The sequence below is a fragment of the Pelodiscus sinensis genome, chromosome 27 (assembly GCF_052426305.1).
Source record: "Pelodiscus sinensis isolate ZL-2025 chromosome 27, ASM5242630v1, whole genome shotgun sequence".
In the NCBI taxonomy this organism is placed as follows: Eukaryota; Metazoa; Chordata; order Testudines; family Trionychidae; genus Pelodiscus; species Pelodiscus sinensis.
Window position 1 is genome coordinate 10,501,647 of NC_143078.1, and position 15,258 is coordinate 10,516,904.

At 49.5% G+C, this 15,258-nt stretch overlaps 1 protein-coding gene across 1 annotated transcript in view; it reads left to right on the forward strand.

Moving 5' to 3' along the window:
• TFEB (transcription factor EB) overlaps positions 1–5,240 on the forward strand; it is a 92,167-nt gene extending 86,927 nt beyond the window's left edge. Inside the window, exons 11-12 of the transcript XR_012897896.2 lie at positions 2,731–2,866; positions 4,801–5,240. The gene's annotated coding sequence lies outside the window, so the exon portion shown is untranslated. The remainder of the gene's footprint in view (positions 1–2,730; positions 2,867–4,800) is intronic.
• Positions 5,241–15,258: the final 10,018 nt, after the last annotated feature.

Sequence of the window (15,258 nt, forward strand, 5' to 3'; positions counted from 1 at the left end):
AGGTCCCAAAGGTGCCAGACCAGGGAGGTCCCACTAGATACATAACTATTATCACGTGAGCCTCTGAGTTTTTTGCGGCATGCTGCTTGCGTTGCCCACATGCGCTTATGCCACCATGTGTTGTACTGCTGATGCCAGGCCCGCCGCAGGTATCCGTCAGTGGCGCTCCACTGAAGTTCCCAAAGCTCTGCCAATTTACCCCAGCTGAGGAGTTGGTCTGTAATATTTTGCATCAGTACGTGTGACATGGTGTGTAGACCTGTACAGATCTGCTCGCGCTGTTCGGCAGAGCTACCGGGGTCTGCAGAGACAATGACTCAAGGATCTGCAGAAAGCTTTTGTTGCATGCGCAAGGCATCCTTCAGCCGCAATTTGCCGCAAAGAAGCGACCCGCAAAGTTATGGCTGCTGCCAAAACTGCTGTCCAAGATATTATAAACGTCATGACTGAACGCATGACAAATGCCCCTGAGCACAGACCCTGGAACAAGTCCAGACGACCGACAGCTGCGTCGGCTATGCCCCCACCTGAAGCTGCAGAAAGTCTGTGTATGATCAGAGAGAATGGCACGTAAGAAATGAAGCAGTTTGTAACCAGTTGAGTTACAAGACAGGGTGGGAGCTAGACTTCCCTGACCCCATAAAAAGGCATAATCTGAAATCCTTAAGTAATCTCAACAAACCAGCCAAACAAAAGAAGACACAGACAGCACCAGCAATAACTACTGGCCACCAGATATTCAGGAAACTGAGTTACTACCTTGTCCAGACCCTTATCCAGGGTCTGCTGAAGTATAGTCTGGCACCTGTCCCAGTTTCCCTCCTCTGCTTGGATGGATCTCTGAGACAGACCCAAAAAAGCAACACACGGTCTTGGCTGGAGAAAATTCTGCCAATGATTGAGCTACAAGCATCCCAGGGGTGAAATGAAGCAGTTAGAGACAAAAAAGGCACCTGGTAAAAATTGGATGTCGGAGTCTATTGAGGAAAATAGAAAGGAGCACAAACTCTGGCAAGTCAAGTGTAAAGTATAATTCGGCAGGCTGAAAAAGAATTTGAAGAGCAACTAGTAAAAGACACAAACTAATTTTTTTTTGAAGTGCGTGAGAAGCAGGAAGCCTGCCATTCAAGCAGTGGGGCTGCTGGACGATTGAGGTGCGAAGAAGCACTCAAGGAAGGCAAAGCAGTTGTGAAGAAGCTAAATGAATTCTTTCCATCCGTTTTCACTGCAGAGGATGTGAGCAGTGTTCCCTGTAAGCTGAGCATGTGGGTGGCCACACAGGAAAGATTCAAGTGCTGGCCAGCTAATTAGCAGAGTGCCCACAGCCGGCAGTATGTTTCTACTGGTGGTGCCCATCCGCACATGCCTCAGTATACGTACATAAAATTTATTCCACCTACAGATGGAAAACATTAGAGGCAACACTGAATGATAGGGAGACTCTCACGCCTGATCTGTTGTTTTAGGTGATAAATCTGAGGAACTGTCCCAGATTGAAGTGTCAGTAGAGGAGGTTTTGGAATAAAATGATACAAGAGTAAGAAATCACCAGGACCAGATGGGATTCATCTAAGAGTTCTGAAGGAATTCTAATATGAAATTGCAAAACAACTAACTGCAGTTTGTAACCTACTGCTTAAATCAGGCCTGGGGAAAACACCCTCCATGGGCCGGATCCGGCCTGCCAAGCCATTGGATATGGCCCATGGAGGAGTGGGGAGTCTCAGGCTGACTCCCCTGCTTGCCCCCCGCACCGCGTGCCGCTCAGAAAAGCGGCTGCTGGGCCGTTTGTGTTCCACAAACTGTGAGCCTGTAGGGAAGGGAGGAGTGGTGCTTCACAGCTGCTCCCGCCCCCCAGCACAAATCCCATTGGCTGGTTTTTAGAGACGAGAACCCCAATCGAGTTCTGGGGACAGGAGAGCTAGTGGTTTTCTCTAGGCGCTAGGGGGTGGGCTAAAGACTTCATGTGCTTCCCTCCACCCCCAGACCAATTAGGGTCCCCCAGCTCCTTCTTCTTGAGGCCCCGCCCCTTGCAGGGCAGCCCACAACCACTTCAGAAATTTGTGAAGTGGCCCCCCCCTTCAAAAGTTATTGCCCACCCCAGGCTTGTTGTGTGGATGCACCGCGTATGAATTCGAACTTGGGGGGGTTATTTCGGACTGAGGTCCTAGGGTAGACCAGGCCTAAGATACTAGCCAGAATCTTCCCCGTGGCAGAGAGGAGGACAATGGCTCAATAGACACCACAGTCGGCCTTCTCTCCCTTTTTGAGGTTGGTGACAATGTCAGTGTTAGGTAAGTCAGCGCCAGATTTTGAGTAGCAGCAAAAGAACTTGTTAGCCAGTGTGTCCCCCCTCCAGCCCCTTTCAGTACTTTAGCTAGTATGTGCCACCCAGACCTGATGCTTGATCATCCTTCATGTGTTCAACTGCTTTGCAGGGGTTGGCAGGAGTTTCCCGGATTGGGTGCTGAAGGATGGAGTTGATGGGGGTCACCAGTCACAGTTGATCCCCGATGTAGAAGCTTTGGGTAGTGCTCCTCCCAACACTCTTGCATGGATTTGTTATCTTTAAGAAGGGTTATCGCTGACCCACATCCAGCCAGGCTGGGACCACAATACTGCGCCATGGGTGGGGGACCACTCCAGCCTGGCTAGGGTCTCCACCCATGGGATTCCAGTTAAAGGTAATATGTAACTGGTTAGTTTTTAAAATGTGACTTTATTCCCTAGTTTGCAAAAAGGTCGCAACTGCCTCTGGGATGACTTTATAAATCAGGACATTCCTCTGACTTCAGAGCCTGGATTGACCTGACCAAGAGTTAACAAGAAACCAAGTAATCCTCGCTCAGTACTGCTAGATCGGAAGGTAGGTAACTGTTATCTAAGCCCATTGCTGCTTTTCCAGAGTCCACAGCCTGTGGTTGACTCGTCTCTAAGCAGCAAACATCTCTGGATAACCAGCACGGTGACTTGTTTGTTAAGAAGAACAAAATGAGTAAGAAACTGCCACCCACCCTCGTCTTCTTCTGCCACTGCCGGAAAGGCGTAAATTATCAGCTGTACATATGAAATCATACAACAATTCAGAATCTTCAAGTGTCCCCTGTCAACGAGGGAAGTGTGACAGATAGCACAGGGGAACCTGTTCCTACCACAACAGCCTGGCCACATGTTTCCACAGCTAGCCTCGCCTTTCTGCAGCGTGGCTGTGAGGAATACCTGTGCCACAGGGAGGTATAAAGGCTGCAAAGAGGGGCTCCCAGCCATGAAGCTGTGACAGTGTCGTGTGTAACACACATGTAATGAATACACCAGACACAGATTCTGAGGGGAACTATAAATGTTTGATCTGTCTGCATATTACTATTTTTGTGTGTCAATGTAACTCAAAGTGGTGTTGCATTAGATACCCAATCGCTCATAATTCTAGGTAGGGGTAATTCTAAGAGTACCTGGCTATACTTATTCATGTGATATATTGATGCAAGACATTCTATAGCTTAAGGATGTTAAATATTGACTAATTAGCTTTGCATTTTGCATCGACTATTCGATTAGTCGATAGGGTGCCTCCGCCTTTGAAGTATAGACACAGCCCTAGTGCTGTGGCTACACTTCAAAGGCAAAAGCGCCGGGTGGAGCCCAGGATCAGATGGGGACTCCCGCTGATCCTGGACTCCACATGGGCTGCTGCTTTGAAACGTCACATTTAGCTTGACCCCGGGCTCCCTGTGGAGTTTCAAAGCTGCAGCGACACGTGCAGCTCGGGGTCAGCGGGGGGAGTCCTCAGCTGATCCTGGGCTCCATGTGGCGCTGCTGCTTTGAAATGCCGCGTGCAGCCTGGGGACACCCCAGCTGGCCCTGAGCTGCACGCGGAGTGTCAAAGCAGCAGTGCTGCATGGAGCCAGGGGTCAGTGGGGAAGTCCCCAGCTGATCCTGGGCTCCATGTGGTGCTGCCACTTTGAAACGCCATGTGCAGTCTGGGGACACCCCAGCTGGCCCCGGGCTGCATGTGGTGTTTCAAAGCAGCAGCACCGCATGGAGCTAGGAGTCTGGCCCCAGGCTTCAAGTGGTGCTGCCGCTTTGAAGTACCCCCTTTTTCCTCTCCCCCCCCCCCCCCCCCGCTGCCTCTTTCTGATAGAGGCAACAAGGGGGCAGGGGGAAGCAACTAGTCGACTAGTATGTCAACTATCCGATAAGCATTTGCTTATCGGATAGTCGACTAGTCTTTCACATCCCTACTATAGCCCTTCTATTAAGAGTCAGTGCTGTTATATAAGAAGTTTACATGTACTGTCGTCGTATTCAGAGATAGCAAGGTGATAATTACAACTGTACCGTGTCTGCTTTAGACTTAAAATTATGGCCAAGCAGATAACATTAAAAATATGTTTTAGGCAGTAGGGATCTTACCTGCATCACTGCCTAAAAAAAGCAGACTGAAAAACTTTTCTCAAAAGAGTCCATACTATAAATACCGAGAAGCTGTCATGTCTCGGCTTGACAAAGCCCTGGCTGGGTTGATTTAGTTGGGATTGGTCCTGGCTTGAGCAGGGGGCTGGACTTGATGACCTCCTGAGGTCTCTTCCAGCTCTATGATTCTATGACTACAGACTTTTACTTTACCCCAAGGGAAAAAAGTACAGGAAAATGCATAAAATGTATCAGCTGGGGCTAAATAGTTCCAAAATTTCCAACCCAGTACTATTTCGAGTGCATAGTTGTGCCAATTTCTGCCAAGGGTAGTCAAAATTAAATTGTTTTTATGTGTTATGGCCCTTTTTGGATTTTTTTTTTCAGACTGGATGCCTGGTAACGTGAAAACGTGTGACAGAGAAAAGCTGCATCACTCGCAGCATTGATAGCCACTCTGGTGCTGATGACCAGATATGTACTTAACACGTGACAGCGATGACCTTCTTGTAGCTGATGGGTTATACCTTTGTGCCCCAAATGGATCTCCTGGCAGATAGAATACACCTTCATCTCCCCTCCCCCCCATGCAGCAGCCCCGTTTCAGACTCATTTTTGCCTCTTCCACGTTTGTCTGCTGAAAACCCTGCTCCAATAACCTTTCCGTAAGTGGATTCCATTTCCTCAACCCGCCACTGGTTTTGCAGCTGCTGTCCTTGATGCTGAAGCAAAGTCAAACCCCCAAGGCAACAGTTTTGAGAGTCTCTTTCTCGCTCACTCTTTTTAAAGCACAGTTTTCCAGGAAATATAAAAATGGCTTAACACCTGCCGGGGCATTCGTCTTTCATGAGAACCTGAAAGAATGTAGCTCTGCAACATGGGGCGGGGGAATGCCGCTCCCTGTTCGTGCAGAAAAAGGTGGTGGAGAAAAGAAAATATTCAGATTTTTCACTGGGTTTGGGGGGGAGGGGGGGAGAGAAGAGGGAAGGAGCTGAGAAAATTGTTCACATTTGACAAATCTTTCTAATTAGGGGCCAATTATGTCCTCAGATTCCTAATTGGGATTCCGGCAGTTTTTGAAGCTTGTAGGGTAATTACAGGCTCCGAATTCTATTAAGATGGAAATTTGGGAGAAATACCTTATCATAACATTTAGGTTTTGCCATCTGTGCAGACAGGCCGTGGCTAGGATGGAAAGGGGAACTCTCCCTCGGGGGCACCGTCTAACTGACAGGCAAGTCCTACAGCTCGGTGGAACTGTTTGAAGTTGTACCAACTGGCATTTCTGGGGAAAGTGTGTGGGGGCTGGGGTGGGGGGGAAGCTGGAGCTAGGAGTGGAGTGTGGGGCCATTTATGGGGAGGAGGGGTTTTAAGATAGAACATGAGGACAGGAACTGCAAGGGCATTGAGATGCAGGGAATGTGAATTCTAGCACTAGTGCCCATGGTATGGGGATGAATCCTAGTTCGGAACCCTCTATTACAGGAGTGGGCAATAATTTTTGCAGGGGGGCCATGTAATGAATTTTGGTACATGGTTGTGGGGTGGGACTTGGGCAGGAAGGGGCGGAGCTAAGGACTAACCTCCTCCCAGAGTTGTCCGGGGCCGGAGGCTTTGAATTAAAAGCACCATAAAGGGCTCGTGGCTCCCAGCCCTACCGCTACCGCTTTGCCTGGCAGCCACCCGAAGTTTCTGTGACTATTTAAAAGGCTGATGACTCTGGCCCCTGCTGGGGTAGCGCCACAACTGTGAGCCACTGAAATAGGATCCTGCTGCCTGAGCCATTGTCTGGAAATTTGGTGGCTCGGACAGCAGGTTATAAATAGAAAGTGGCCAGATACCGTCCGCAGGCCGGATCAAAGTGTTAGGTGGGCTGGATTGGGCCCCAGGCCCGCATCTTGCTCAGCCCTGCTCTACTATCTATCTACCTTTGTGTGTACCGGTGTGGTACCAATGTCAGATCTGAGCCCCACAACATCTACACCGAAACCGTGAAGATCATCACGCTCTCACTCTGGTCACAGAAGAAAAAGTAGGCGATTCATTGTGAGAGGCCTGGGTCTCATTTAAAAGAGCAAAGTATTAAAAAAAAACCCCAATAACGGACTTAATTGGGATGCCAGCTACACACCCTTAAAGTCCCCCTTGTAGGACCAGACCAGTGCAGCAGGGGCTGTGTGAGAGCCAGAATCAGGCCGAGGAGTTTTGTTTGCTAGTTGGGTGTGTGATTCGTTTGTCTGCACAAGCAGGTGAGTTGTGTAGCGAGGAGTGGTGGGTGGCTGAGTTCCTGCCGGTCTGTCCTCACTGCTGAGTTAGCAGAGGTGAGGTGCCAGAATAACTGTCCGCTCACCGGTACTGACTGTCGCTAGGGGTGCATGCCACTGTTCTGTGTGTTGCGGTGAGCGGAGCTGTTCTAGGGTTCTGTGCAAGTGACCCTCTCTGTCCTCCTGGGTCCAAGAGGGGAAAGATACTGGAGATGATCAGCCCTCAAGCGAGTGAACCTGTGTGCACATGGGATGGCCGGTGGGTCCCCCGCCCCAGTCCAATTAACACCCATGCTTTAACCCACACCCCCAGACAGATTTACCCCAGCGCTGGGTCTGGTTTATAACGTGTGAATGCCACAGTATTGCAGCTGGTGCATGCTTCTCCTTGCCGTAAATCAAAAGCTGTGAAGGGAGTGGAATGTTGCCAGGGGAAAACTGGTGTGCGAGCCAGCAGACGCTGTCCCGTGGAGTCGGGAAGCAGGCCTTCTAGCACTGGTGCACGGCAGATCAATTGCCTTTCCTTTCCTGCACGTCGTTCCTTCCCCCCGTGTCTCATGACTTCATTCTTGGCACCAGCTGTTGGGGAGTGGATCCGACAGGAAGAGAGCGAGGGAAATCAATGCCAGCAGCGTGGCAGATGTTACTGCTCCATCCCCCTCCTTGCCCTCAGCAGGTTTCTGCAGCATTACACAGCAGCAGGGAGCGGGGGGTGTTGCTGCGCTGCACGATCGGCAGGGTAAGACAATGCGCCATTCATAGCCTCTCATGCCAGAGGAGCCTGTAGCTAATAGACAGCTCCTGGGGCACAGCTGGTTCCCCGTCAATGCCCATCCCTGGATGGCTGGAACCTGCGCCCTTCATAACGAGCCTCTACTACTCTAATCGGCGGGCCACGGGCTGCGTATGTAACCCCCGCACCTGGCGTTGTTCACTGTCCCATGCAGTGGCACTTAGACCCCATACAACCAGAGAGAAGAAAAAGGGAGCTATGGCCTAAGCTCAGAGGGCAGCTGGCTTTGTCACTCAAGCTGTCAAGGCTTTTACACTAAGCAGCAGTGGTCCCAGGTTCAAATCCACCTGGTGGCTTTTCCACATGCTTCCTCAGGGATTCAGCATGTGGCCGATAAGACACTTTGTTCACTGCTCCCATGCACAGCGTTGGTTTCCATCCTAGGGTTGTTAATTGAAAGTCAATTACTCTCATTAATTCTTATTGGTTACTTGACCATTCTATAGTCCCCTGGGGTGGGGCCAGCAGCCAGTGCACTCCAGCCCCAAGGAAGCCTCTGTCGCGCCGCACTGCTGCCTCTGTATCAGAGGCAGCAGCATGAGGTGAAAGCAACCCGTCTAGGGGGAACAAGGGCTGAGCTCCCAGTTCTGGAGCAACTGAGCTGAGCTGCCTTCCTGGCTCCTAATACACTTCAAATGCAGAGTCGCAGCACAGGAGGGTCCTGGACCCTGCACTAGCCAGGACTCAGCCAAGCTGCTGGCTAGCCTGCTAAAAAATTTACTGGCAAGGAAGAGTGAGGGGGGGAGAAATACGTGTTGTCTATAGCATTAACCTATAAGCTTTTGGTTATTCAACTACACTATTCCATCCCTATATCATCCATGTAGGATTTTTCCCCCCACTGGTGTTAGTGATATGCACGCAAAGCCAGGGCTCGTGATGAGAAGTGATCAATGGCTCGATGTCAGGATGGCGGTCGGTTTCTAGCGGAGTGCCCCAAGGTTCGGTTCTAGGACCGGTTTTGTTCAATATCTTTATTAATGATCTGGATGAGGGGATGGATTGCACCCTCAGCAAGTTTGACACTAAGCTGGGGGGAGAGGTAGATATGCTTAAGGGCAGAGATAGGGTACAGAATGACTTAGACAAATTGGAGGATTGGGCCACAAGAAATCTGATGAGGTTCAACAAGGACAAGTGTAGAGTCCTGCACTTGGGACGGAAGAATCCCAAGCATAGTTACAAGCTGGGGACCAACCAGTTAAGTAGTAGTTCTGCAGAAAAGGACCTGGGGGTTACAGTGGATGAGAAGCTGGATATGCGTCAACAGTGTGCCCTTGTAGCCAAGAAGGCTAATGGCATATTAGGGTGCATTAAGAGGAGCATTGCCAGCAGATCCAGAGATGTCATCATTCCCCTTTATTCGGCTTTGGTGAGGCCGCATCTGGAGTATTGTGTCCAGTTCTGGGCTCCCCACTACAAAAAGGATGTGGATGCATTGGAGAGGGTCCAGCGGAGGGCAACCAAAATGATTAGGGGGCTGGAGCATATGACTTATGAGGAGAGGCTGAGGGAGTTGGGTCTGTTTAGTCTGCAGAAGCGAAGAGTGAGGGGGGATTTGATAGCAGCCTTCAACTTCCTGAAGGGAGGTTCCAAAGAGGATGGAGAGAGGCTGTTCTCAGTAGTGACAGATGGCAGACCAAGGAGCAATGGTCTGAAGTTGTGGTGGGAGAGGTCCAGGTAGGATAGTAGGAAAAACTATTTCCCTAGGAGGGTGGTGAAGCACTGGAATGGGTTCCCTAGGGAAGTAGTGGAGTCTCCATCCCTAGAGGTGTTTAAGTCTCGGCTTGACAAAGCCCTGGCCGGGTTGATTTAGTTGGAATTGGTCCTGCCTAGAGCAGGGGGCTGGACTTGATGACCTTCTGAGGTCTCTTCCAGTTCTATGATTCTAAGTACATGCTGGTTGCACTCAACATTGGCTATGAGCCGGGCACTCCCTCTGCAGCCAATCCTCACACCCTGCACATGCTAGGTACGCCAGCACAGTTAGGAAAACGACCCTCTCCCAGGAGACCATCTTGGTTTGGACCATCTTGCGGCCCAGAGGTGAAGGAGGCTCGCTAGCCTCGGTTGCCCATGGCTGCTCTAAAAGATTCAGAGGGGGAGCAGCGTTAGTCTGTAACAGGAAAAACTTAAAAAACAACAAATAGTCTGGTAAAGACGAACAAAACATGGAGCTGGCAGCATGAGCTTTTGTGGGCACAGCTGGTCTGAAGAAGTGGGCTGTGCCCACGAACGCTCATGACCCCATCTGCATGTGGTGTTCGTCTTTAAAGAGCTACCAGACCCTTGGTTGTTTTTTTTTAAAGTTTTTCCTGTTGTAAAAGAGTAATTCCTCTTGCAAGTAACAGATCAGGCACTAGAGGAGGACAAAGTCACATAGCGGCTTGGTTCCTAATTCCTTCAAGTGCCTTCTTGGCTTTTAAATACATGGGTCCAGATTCTCAAAAGGGATGTAGGCACCTGATTCCTGTTCAGTGCAATAGAAATTCTCCCATGATGAAGTACCTCCCTAAATCCATCCTTAGCACAGGTTACCCTGGAATCTGAACAGGGGCTACAAGAGAAACTGGTATTGCCCATCTCTTAGCGAGCCTGCTACCCATCTCTTCCAGGTCTTGAGCTATCCCTCCCCCTGAAGGGAGGGCAAAAATGGCTGGGAGTGTTAAAGTGCTGTGGAGTTATGTCCCTCTAAGCCGGCGTTTCTCAAACTGTGGGTTGTGCCCCACCCAGGGGGATCGTGAGCAACTTGGGGGGGGGGGGGGTAGGAGTCACAGCTGGATTTGGTTTTTAATTTGCAACCTCTCTTCCCCCCGGGCTGCGAAGAGCAGCAGGGTGGCGGAAGGCAGCCACCGACAAGCCGCGCTGCGTGGCCGGGGCCGCGGGACTCCAGGAGCGCGGCTCAGCTGCAGGCGGTGGGAGAGTAAGGCTGGTGCCGGGGCATGATGGCTGGGTGACTGAACGCTTCCCCAGCTGGGAGAGGGCGGGGTCACTCAGGCAACAGGCTGGGGGATTGGGTCGGGGCAGAGGACCCAGAGGTAAATAAGGGCACGTGGGGGTCAGAGGAGGAGGCAGAAAAGAGGAGGGGAAGGAAGGACCCAACCAACCAACCAACGGGACGCGGAGCAGAAAAGAGGCACAGAGGAGAAAGACGGGGGGAAAGGAGCCTGCAGTGGGGAGGGCGTTAAGGACCACAAATGCCTTGAAGGAACCCCAGGAGGGTAAGGAGTCTGGTGAGAAGGGAGAGGAAGTGACTCAGGGCAGTGGGGGGGGGTCACACAAATGTATTTAGCATTTAGGGGGTCGTATCACAAAAGTTTGAGAACCCCTGCGCTAAGCCATGCCTGTGACTTGGGGTTCCCCAGCCTACAGCACTGATGTATTGAAACTGGCCTGGGGTAATTATTTTAATCTGGATGATAGGGATAAAAAACGGCTCTTTCTGTGACTGCAAATATATAATAATGCCAAAAAAAAAAAAAAGAAAGAAAAGAAAAAGACTTCCCACCCCCACTCTCCATAAGAGTCTTGCTTCCTTTGATCTTTTGTGCAAGGCCTCTTATCGGCAGGCGAGTAGGTTTACACAGTAGAAGACAGGGGAATAATACTCGACTCAGATAAGATGCAGCCCTGGCTCTCCTTTGTGTCGCAAATTTGATAGCACTAGGAAAATATTTACTGGGAGACTTTGGAAAGGAATTAGTCCCCGGTGCAGCTGAGAAAAATAATTGCCTTGAATTATAATTCAAGGGTGGCAGTTTCAGTTTTTGCCTTCCTCTGTCTGAGTTCCCCATCTCCTGCCTTGGTTGCTCTGTGGTGAGTTGGAGTAAAGATTTGCTAGGCTGAGTCCTCAGTGTGAGGACAAGTGGCTATCCTTTCCCGGATGCCCTAAGCTGACCCCGTCTAAAGTTTGCCACACACAGACCATTAAATCAAGCTACTGCCATTTGGACTCTGGGCGCTGATGAGGCTGCACGATGGGACCCATTAAGAATCCCTTCTGTGGGGCTTGTTAGCAGAGGGCAGCGGAGGAGCGGGAGGGCAGTTCTGGGGAATGCTAAGAACAGCATGTAGCGGTTTTAATGCTGGATATTTCATCTCACGGTCACAGACAGGAACGAGTTAAGCCTCGGGCCCCTTTCCCCACCTTTCTGAAATGCACAAAGAGTTTTATCTCCAAGTACAAATGGGAAAACAGGATCTGGGTGCCTGGAAAAAGTAGCGAGAACATTGCAGTTCCAACTCCCAGGCACCTCAATACTTTAATTTTTGGGGCAATTCTGCACTCCTGAAAGGCCATCCCAGGACACCGCAAATCAGTCGCTATATTTGAAAACATGAAGCTGAGTGTCTCGCTCAAGGGGGCAGACCAGAATTGCTCCGAAGTGCCAGGCTGGTGCAGTGGTGGGCAACCTGCGACTTACAAGCTGCATGTGTCCAATCAGATCTGTGTGAGCACTGTTGCCAGATGCCACTGGCTTCCGTTTATGGACTGTTTTCTCCCTACTGGTGTTACTAAAGCAACAGGCGCATAAAGGCAGGGCACGTGAAGTGAGGTGTGTGCGAGTTGCACACAACACTGAGGCTATGTCTGCAGAGTTTTTTTGGAAAAACGGCCTTTTTCCAAAAAAACTTGAATTACGCCCACACTGCAATCGTGTTCTTCCAAAAGAAAATCGAAAGAAGCGAGGGGCTTTTCCGACATTGGTAATCCTCATTCGACGAGGAAGAAGCCTTTTTTCTGAAAGAGCTCTTTCAGAGAAAAGTGTATGTGGATGGGGAAGAGGGAGTTCTTTCAAAAGAAGAGGAAAAAGCACAGGTGCCCTGGTGGCTATTTCGCTCATAGTAATCACAGTTTAAATGTGAGCGTCCATTCAGTGTGGATGCTATCTTTCAAAAAAACACACGGCTTTCTTGATGCGCTTTGGCAGTGCAGACGCTCTTTCAGAAGAAGTGTTTTTGGAAGATCTCTACTGGAGAAGCTTCCTCCGAAAGAAGCCTCAGTCTAGACATAGCCTGACTGTGAGAGCCATGCATTCCCTCTGCATCCAATCATAGTGCTGCTACAGTTCAGTCGGCACCCCTCCACGAATTCTAGGTACGCCAGCGCCGTGAGCAAAGCTGCTCTATCCGGGAGACCACCTTGGTTTCGACATTCTTGCGGCCCACTAAGAGGAAGGAGGGCCCTTCCTAGGCTTGACTTACACAAGACCAGGCTTCCTCCCTTTATATACCCATCCAAACACCATGGAGACGGAGCGTAAGAAATAGATCAATAACTACACCCATCAGCGACTCTATGAGATTTGCTGTTTTCAGTTCACTTCAGTTCTGCAAGGTGCACAGTTTGCTTTAAACAACTGCTGGCCCCATAGTGAGTACCAGCTACAGGTTGCACCTCCCTAAACCGGGGCTCTGATCTGGCAACATCCATGGTCACAGATGTTCCTGGACCAGAGAGTCTCGGTGGACCAGGGAGTTCCAACCTTTAAGGCCAGCTGGGTTTGTGTTGAAAACAAAGCAGTCTCCAGTTTATTCAAAAGCAGGAATGGGTCTAAACATTTGCAACCAACAGTCTGAGTTGAGGGTTGTTCGCTTTGTTCTTTCAAATGACACATGCCTTGTCAATTGAAACAACACTTTCACTTGTGTTTCAACCGAGCAAATGCCAGAAACAAATCAAAGCAAACACCAGCTTCCCTCAGAAATATCCAACAGAAACAAACAACAAAACACCAAAACCAAAAAAACAAAGACCCCCCCAAACAAACAAAAGCCAGCCCCATTTTCTGCTTTTCTAAAACATTTTCGCAGCAAACTTGAGAAACCAACCCAACATTTTTCTGACGGTTCCACCAAAAACCAAACAACCAAACAACCTTTTTAGGCAAGTCCTGCTTACAAAACTTGTTAGTCTTCTGAGTTTGGAAGCTAGAGGAGTTTGGAAGTTTACGAGTGTCTCTATATTGACTCAACAGCTGCTCATATTAAACCAAGTTCCTTGGTTCCAATGCACAACCTGCCTTTGTCTGCAGCTTTCTGTAATCACAGAGAAAGGGATTAGAGAAGGGTTAACAGACCTTGAGGACTGGTCCCCATATTTAGGTCCTGTATGGAGATATTTCCCCTGATTTTTTAAGCAACGGTGAAACAATCAAAAAGGAAAAATGGAGAGTCTCAGATCTTTTCTGCATTAACACCACATAGTCCTTTGTAACAGGAGGCAGTGAACACTGCCCCCTGCCATGTTACATGCAGTAGTAACCTTTTGTAGCCTTTGACCCATGTCAGGGACCTGGGGTTAGGAACGTAAAGCTACTTTTACCAGGAGGATGCATGGATCAGAGGTCTATAAAGTCATGACTGGTATGGAAAGAGAGAATAAGGAAAAGTTATTGACTTATTCGCACAATATAAGAACTAGGGGTCACCAAATGAAATGAATAGGCAGCAGGTTTAAAACAAACAGAAGGAAGTTTTTCTTCACTCAGCGCACAGTCAACCTGTGGAACTCCTTGCCAGTGGATGTGGTGAAGGCTGGAACTTTAACAGTGTTCAAAAAAGAGCTAGATAAATTCATGGAGGTTAGGTCCATCAATGGCTATTAGCCAGGATGGGTAGGAATGGTGTCCCTAGCCTCTGTTTCTCTGGAGGTAAGTGACATCACGTGAGGATTACCTGTTGTGATCCCTCCCTCTGGGGCATCTGGTATAGGCCACTGTTGGCAGACAGGATACTGGGCTCGATGGACCTTTGGTCTGACACGGTATGGCCGTTCTTATGTTCTTTTGGTGTATCCGGTAGTACACTGGACTAGTAACCAGGAGATCTGGGTTCAGTGACTAGTTCTAGCCTGTTGGCTAATTTTTTCCCCACCTGTACCTCAGTTTTCCTATCTATAAAATAGGGTTAATGACCCCACTGTTCTTTGGAAAGCACTTTGCACTCTAGGAACGATGAATGCTAGTAGTATTACTGGCACCTTTACGGCAACTAGACACGCGGGGACTAACAGTGTGGGCAAGATCCACAGCTGTGGTAAATGGAGGTTGCGCAATGGACTTCAGTGCAGCCCATAGAGTTGGTTTACACTAGATGAGGTTTGTAGAGAGCCTGATTCAGCCCCATTGAGGACAATGGGAGGCTTTACATTGGATCCAGTCCTGCATCCCTCCACCTTCAAACAGCCCAGGTTCTGGCTAGGCTGCACCTGGAGAAGCAGAGCAAGAGCCTCGAGCCTGCAAAGGAGAGGTGAGTACAGGGGGGTGCAAAGCAGCTGGCAGACTATGAAAAGCAAGGAGGATTTCTGCCGTCTCCTCTACAACCAGGAGGGGGACTTTTCCAGGTGCCAGAAGGAATTTCCAAACAGCTCTTTCAGCAGCCCTAACTGTCCCTCCGGCTTCTTGGCAAGGACACGGCTTTGCCTTAAAGACAAGCCTGAGTCATTGAGGCTGGGGGCAGGAGGGGGACAGTCACCTGGGAAAGACCCCTCCATCCTTGGCTGGGTAATCAGTTTCCTATTAATCAGGCTTTTTATTATTATTATTATTGTTATTATTATTAAACATCGCTCTTCCCCCAAATCATCTCGCAGCCGCAGCGAGGACCCCGGTAATAGCTCCATAAATTTCAGCCATAAAAAGTAATGGAGGGAGACAAATGAGATAATTAGGAATAAATCTTGGCGAGGTCTCTATTCATCAACATCCCCCAGAACCGGCCAATATTCCAAATCATTAGCAAAGCCCGTAATTAACAAAGAGCCCAGGCTTCCAATGTTAATAAAGC